The sequence below is a fragment of the Lissotriton vulgaris genome, chromosome 3_1 (genome assembly GCF_964263255.1).
Source record: "Lissotriton vulgaris chromosome 3_1, aLisVul1.2, whole genome shotgun sequence".
Taxonomy (NCBI): Eukaryota; Metazoa; Chordata; class Amphibia; order Caudata; family Salamandridae; genus Lissotriton; species Lissotriton vulgaris.
Window position 1 is genome coordinate 227,455,173 of NC_141689.1, and position 7,052 is coordinate 227,462,224.

General features: G+C 41.4%; 1 long non-coding RNA gene across 1 annotated transcript in view; it reads left to right on the forward strand.

Moving 5' to 3' along the window:
• LOC147726232 (uncharacterized) overlaps positions 1–3,028 on the forward strand; it is a 92,739-nt gene extending 89,711 nt beyond the window's left edge. Inside the window, exon 3 of the long non-coding RNA XR_015309422.1 lies at positions 2,912–3,028. This is a non-coding gene — a long non-coding RNA (uncharacterized LOC147726232). The remainder of the gene's footprint in view (positions 1–2,911) is intronic.
• Positions 3,029–7,052: the final 4,024 nt, after the last annotated feature.

The following is a 7,052-nucleotide window of genomic DNA, read 5'->3' on the forward strand; positions in this document are numbered from 1 at the left end:
AGAAGATACTATCGGGAAAAATGGAGCACATTAGTTTAGACCCATTTCTTCTGCCTGCAGAATAGTCACATGGCTGGCTCAGTTGGGAGCCAGCTTTATATAAATGTAAACTGTATATAGAAATACATTTCCACTGGTAGGTGGTTAGCATTCTCCATGGTGCAGCCTGAAGTAGGGCCGCCACAGGCCTCCCAAACTGTTTAACTCATGTCCAACCACCGACCACATCGCTTTCAGATGTGAAATCACCCATATCCTGGCCATATTCATAAGACAAGAAACATATCCTTGTTTGGATTAAACAGAAATTGGAAGTTGATTAGCCAGTAAATTAGGTAAAAGATAAAAATGAAACATAAATAATGTCCATGAGTAGGAGAGTAAGAAAGAGACAAAGAAAGATGGAGGTAGAGAGAAGGTATTACATTGGAAAATAAGGAGGGCGATGAGCAGGCTAAGAGAACATGTATGATGTGAGCCAATAAGCTTTGGGTCTGAAAAGCCAAGCTGTCGGATGTGCCAGTGCTTGTTTATTTTTGCGGCATCATGACGGGATAAACATCTCTTCCGCGGCTCGTGCACACCCCTCTGCTGCATGGAACCCGATTTCACGGCACTTAAAAAAAAAATCATGGCACTTTAACTAAAGTGCCGATTTTGCGACACCCGCAAAATCGCGATATCCTGAAGGGTCTGACTATGGGCCAACCTATCCCATTGTTGCACATGCTACAGTAACAGCTGAAGGGGGTGTCTGCAATGTATGCGCATGTGGAGGGAAAAAAGAAGCATATGAGCTGGTGGAGAAATTAACCCCTAGCTTATCTCAAAACGCAAAAGTGCAAAGAGGCATTGTATCATCCAACCATTACATTGTGCCACAATTCTTGATCCATGGTACAAACCATTACTGCACACTTTCATTCCTTTTTCAGCTAGGGATATTGCCAGCTACACAACTTAGATAGCTGTGCAAGCCAGTCTGCTAGAAAAAGAACGGCCAGGAATTGGAGGCCCACTCCTCCAGGGCACAACAGGTACTGCAGGTCAGCCTTCAGGTTCAACTTCAGAGCCTGAGGGCAGTGCGGTTAGCCCATAGCAGCTAAAACCGCCAAGAACAACATCAACAAGAACAGGAGCATCAGCCCCAAAATCGGCACAGGAATGGTTTCTATAGACAGGGCTTTAACCCAGTGCTGAGGCAAAGGCAAAAGAGGCTGAGTAAATCAGAGCACCCATGAGCATTGAGCAGATGGTCCAGGCCTATTTGGATGACCCAACAGAGGTCTACTTTGATCCAAATCAATTGTTGTATTGGCGTGGGAAAAGGAGTCAATGACCAGTGTTCAGCAGGCTGGTGATAAACTATCTGTCTTGCCCTGTCGCAAGTGTCTCCTCTTAGTGTGTTTTCAGGGCTGCTAGTGCTGTTATGACAATGAGAAGGACCAGTGTCTCGCCCCAAAATGTGGAGAGGTTACCCATGATTAAAATGAATCAGCAGTTTATACCACCGGATTACAACATACCTGAAGTAGCATAGCAAGAATATGATGATGGCGACTCAGGTCATGGAATAAGTGTGTTAGGTGACCTACTTCTGGATAAACCACCAGATTTTGAGGACGAGCTCTACTTCCCTGACAACTAGGCTTTCAAGTTACTTTCTTTCTTCCTTTGACGCCCCCCCAAAAAAACAAAAAGATATAGCTAAGGAATAATATTTACCTTAATAATTGTGTGTGTCACTGTTTTTCTGGTTCGAATCACAACACATCCATCCCCACTGTCTTACTCTTTTATTGCTGGATTGGATTTGCAACTGTGTGCAGTCAGTGATGAAGTAAATCCAGGCCTCCTGAATCGCCCTAAATCCACATCCTTCAAGTCACACATTGGATGGAGAATAGTACAACAATTGTGAAATGTGTGCCCGCCTAAAGTCCCTCCAAGCCTGACTATAGATCTATTCTCCTTTCTGAGCTTAGCGGGACTGCCCCGGAAGAACAGGCAAATGATAGCATGAATTTTAAGCTGCCTCCGAGGGATTGGTGTATGTTATGCATGATGTCTACCAGTATTCTATACACTGTTTATACACTTTTTTCTTAATTTGAAGTAAAGGTTGCTTGCTACATTATGAATTTAGGGGACCAAGGGGGACAACAACATTTTATTAATTTCATGCTGTTGTAATGTACATTTGGCTGCTCTTATGAAAACTGTTTGTGCTTGATGTATATATATATGTTTAGATTTCTCTTTTATGGTCATATTTTTATATGCTGAATAAAGATTATTAATATTATTATTATTATTATTATTATTATTATTATTATTATTATTCGTATTAGTAGTATACTAGTATTCTACACACAAAGAAAGTTACTCAAGTCAATGTTTCCCTTCTTATTGTCCAATAGAAAAATTGTACTACTGCAGGCCAATCCATTGCATTTTTTGAGTCTGGACTCACTCAGGACATTATAGAGTTGGACACCATGACCATACCATACTCACAGTCAGTCAGTAGGATCGGAGATGATTGATGGAATAACTTAGGGCATTTCATGACGTGGCATAAAAGATAAACAACAACACCAGACCTACATGTCTGTGTAATGGTGGTGGCAAGTGTGCTGGTGTTACTGAGCGGTGCATTGATTTTGTTACTTAATTTGAAAAATGATATGTGGCTGTGTGTGTATGTGTGCTCAGTGCTGTCTGGCTCAAATCCTAATGTACGCAGAAGTTGGGGGGGGTGCCTGCTTCTGTTGTTGGAGGTAACTGCTGGCAACAGACGTGATTTAGCCATGCCGCCTCTGAAAGTCTTCTTGTTGCACTTGTCCTTAATTTATGCAGTTTAACGTTCCTCCTTGATTTATCAATATTCTTTTTGTTTTTAAATCTACAGGCCGGCCTTTACCTGTGCTATACTGGGAAAAACAACTCACACATAACATACCAAACAGCATCCCCCAGGCAGGCCCCCAAGATCGATGGACGGACTGTCCAATGAAGGACCAAGAGGAATGCGGAGATGCAAATCTCAATTTGGCAATAATTAAAGTATCATGCCATTTGATACATTTTTTCTCTTTAATCATTACTACTGTGTGTGTTGTTGTTTATGTTTGCTTATATATTTGACTCCTACAGATATTTTTCAAATTTTCTTTGCTCTCTTTCAAAGGAAGCCCAGTACAACAACAGAACATAAAATGTATGTAACTTCGGTCTCTCTGGGGGCAGACAGGCAAGTCCCTAATATTGTACTGCCCTGTACTAGTCTACTACTACACTCAAGTCATCATCATGCATGCATTTGCTTTTTCTCCCTGAACAGATTTATGATAGTCGGCTGCTAAGATTATGTGTGTTGAGTGTTGTCCATGTGTAGTGTTCATCTTTGTCAAACCTTTCCCTCAAATCCCACTACCCAACCATTCATCAAACCCACCCTCTTCTTTCGGTTTCTGTTATTTATATAGAGGTGTGGCTAAATTAAATGTTCGCCAATTATTGATTACACACTTGCTGGGGCGGATGTGGTGATAGTAACACTAACTCAAGGTAGGATGAGGATCTTCTTCTGCTCTAAATATATATACTGTAGCCCACACTGGCAATATTAGATTGTTCACCCACACACAGTACTCAATATTCCATTTTTTCCCCAGAGGAACATAATCCATCATAATATAATTGGTCGCCAGGATCGACCCATCAATCATCCTAGTTCCAGCACTAAAGGTTACAAAGTGGCTTGTCCTCTTCATAGCTCGAGTCGTCTTCAGTTTGTAACTTGTACTAGACTAGTCCTCCAGGCACTCTGTTTTTTTTTACATGAACATTGCTTATCATCATCATGGTTTCTTGTTTGGCAGTCTTCTTGTGTACTGTACTTCTACTACTTGTTCCCTAGTCTCCCTCAGGTGACTGGCTTTCTTTTTTTGCAAATGCTTTTGTCAGTGTCCACTACTAATGCCACCACCATGGCACCTTGGGAAAGCAGACTATCACCATGGAGCCATTGCTTTGCATAAGTATAAACATCAATCACAGTTAGGAGAAGAAGTTTAGGGGAGACATAATGTATATACTATAAATCACACACCCACATCCTTCCGAGTCCATAGGGGTTTTAATTGGATACTGCATAGACCAGAAGTGAGGGTACCGCGTCTATCTGTTGGTGTGTTACACTATCGGCAGATTTGAATCAAAAACTGGCTGCAGCCCTGCAGCAAAGGAACCAGTGTGAATCAAAAGAGTAACCCCCCTCACAAAAGATTTACATCATAAGTGAACTATAAATAATTTATTCCCCTAACAAATATACCGGACCCACTCCTCTCCCTAACCCCAACCAATGTCCATCATTAAGAGTCCAATTGTCTAATGTCCTTAAATTAAAATACCATTAAAAAAATACAAGTTTTGCCCAATGTCCAATTCCCACCCACCCACACAAAAAAAGTTGCACAAGCAAGCACAGTACATAAAATTTGTGGTAACCTCCCACTTCCTCGGCCTCTAACATTTGTGGGATTTTCAGGCATTACTAGACACTATGGAGTAGACAAGTCTTCTTCTTCTCTCTCTCTTATTTAACTAAATTAACCTTGTAGGTATGCCAGCTCAGTCAGCTTGTACCCCAGACAGACATACTCGTGTCGCAGTCGCAGACTCACTTTACTTTACTACTGTCTGCATGCGGGGCAGCTGTAGTCTACAACTACATAATTATCTAGTTTCCTATTATGGCCATACTCTGTTAAATCAGTGGCAACTGCTCAATTTCACTTTCACCCTGACTACTACAACAAGGCAGATGATATCTGATATGTATGATTATATATGCGACCACAGAGGTACTACTATTGTTTGATTGTGTAACCATGCAGTCGATAGGCCACCCATGGCTGACCCAGTTGAAATGACATAGCTAAGGAGCGGGCCTCGGAATCGGAAGGAGGCTATTGATAATGGGTGGGTATGGGTACATACGTACACAATATATATGTTGTGCTTGCAAACTACTGAGGGTCAAGGGAGTTTTCTATTCTGAAATACCTTGAATCAAAAACCTTGAAAAAAAACAGTTCTTGTTTCTTCCCAGCAATCTTTCCATTTATCTTTGCATTGCTCTTACTGCATTATTCTTATCTTCATTCTTGGCTTTGCTACTCTGGCACGGTTTATTTTTCTTTTAATATCCAGTGACAGTCTCCATCGATGCTATGATTGAATACCATCATTCTTCTTAATCTCTCAACAAACCTTTCATCACCAACATACATTTGTCATTTTTTTAAACGAACACCCATGCGTTCTTGCTTGCCTTTGAGTTTGACCCTTCATCCGAACCGCAGTTTCATTATTTGACACTTCATTATTAGTTTTAAGGTGGAGGACAGATAGGGTGGCAAGATCCCACTACAATAAAGTTTTAGTGCCCAGCTTCCATGACTTAAGTTTTTCAAAGTTTGCATAGCACTGTCAGCAGACAGTAACTTAGCATGTTTTGCTAAAAGTCTCATGGTTGCTGATATGGGTATGGGGGATGACCATATTTCCTTTGCTTCCAATGCCTCAACACAATGTGCTAGAAATTCACATCATATGGACCCTCAGGTGTTCATCATTATCCAATGTTTTTCTTTAGTGTGTTGTCCCAGGCTTGGTTAGCTTTTAGACAAAATGCTATAAATCTAGCTTTCAGGATCCACTTTTGGGATGAAAGGTTGAATTCCCTACGTATTTGCGCATTTGAGGTTGCAGTCGGTAGGAAAAAGAGTTTATGGAAATAGGCTGACTAAGCACTGTCCAGCCATGTTGTCATCTTATCTTTGAAGGCTATTGCTCCATCGGCTACAGACCGTAAAAATTGTGCCCCCATTATTCAAATTAAGGGAGTGAAGTCAGGTGAACTTATGACTTTCCTTAGACAACAGGATGTGGGAGCACACCGCTGACCTCTCAGGCAAGATTCGCCCCTGTCATTCTGGGAAATGCAGTCTCGCGCTCTGATATTTTCGAGTATTTCGCCAAGGTTGGCGCAGATAGTGCTGATCCCTAGACACGTGTTTCTGGTTTGTTAACCGTCATCAGTAGAGAATACAGTCTTGTATTTTGGGAGTTTGCTTGCTCTACAGAAAATGCCTTTCAAAGATTGTGCAGTTCCTTGCATTGCAGTGATGTGAGTGGAGGGCCGTCCTTTGTGATTGATCCACACTCCTAGGTGCTTGTAGGAGGTCACTATCTCAATAGGTTTACCTTCAGTGATCTATGCACCTTTTCTTTTTGTTTGTCGCAATATTATCATTGCCTTTTGTTTTTGCTGCATTTATTTTTAAATTGTTCTCTCTGCAGTATAGAGACAATGCCGTTAATAGCCGCTATAGGCTCGTTGGGGTTTGATCAAGTAATATTGTGTTGTCTGCGTATAAAAGCAATTGGATTTTGGTTTCAACTAGTTTGGGAGGAAATGCTCGTGCTTCAGCCAACCATTCCAGTAAATCTGCCAGGTATAGATAAAAATATTGGGGCCAATAGGCATCCTTGCTTTAAACCTTTTTTGGTTTGTATTTTTTTGGTGGTGGACCAGGCTATATAGTGACTCTAATCTTGACTCAGGTATCCGAATATAATAAAGTGCTGTTAAGAGAAGGTTATCAATTCCCCAATTTGTTTGTTTCATCCATAGTCACTGGCGGAACACGCTGTCAAAGGCGCTTTGGAAATCAAAGAATGCAAGATACAGAACCCTGCCTTTTTATGCCAGTGTGGTCTTGATCAGGTTGGAAATACAGATTAGGTTGACTTCGATGTGCGATCCATTTTGGAACCCAGTTTGCATGTGAGGGATCAATTTACGCACTTGGCCCAAGCCGTCAGCTCTAGTAGCTGTATACTAGCGTAGAATTTCCCATCCACATCTAGGAGCGCAATCATCAGCTAGTTTTCTGGGATAGATCGTAAGCCTTTTTTGTGTATTGGGACAAGAAGGGATCCCCTCCTTGACTCAGAGATACTTCTTCCCAATCTATACT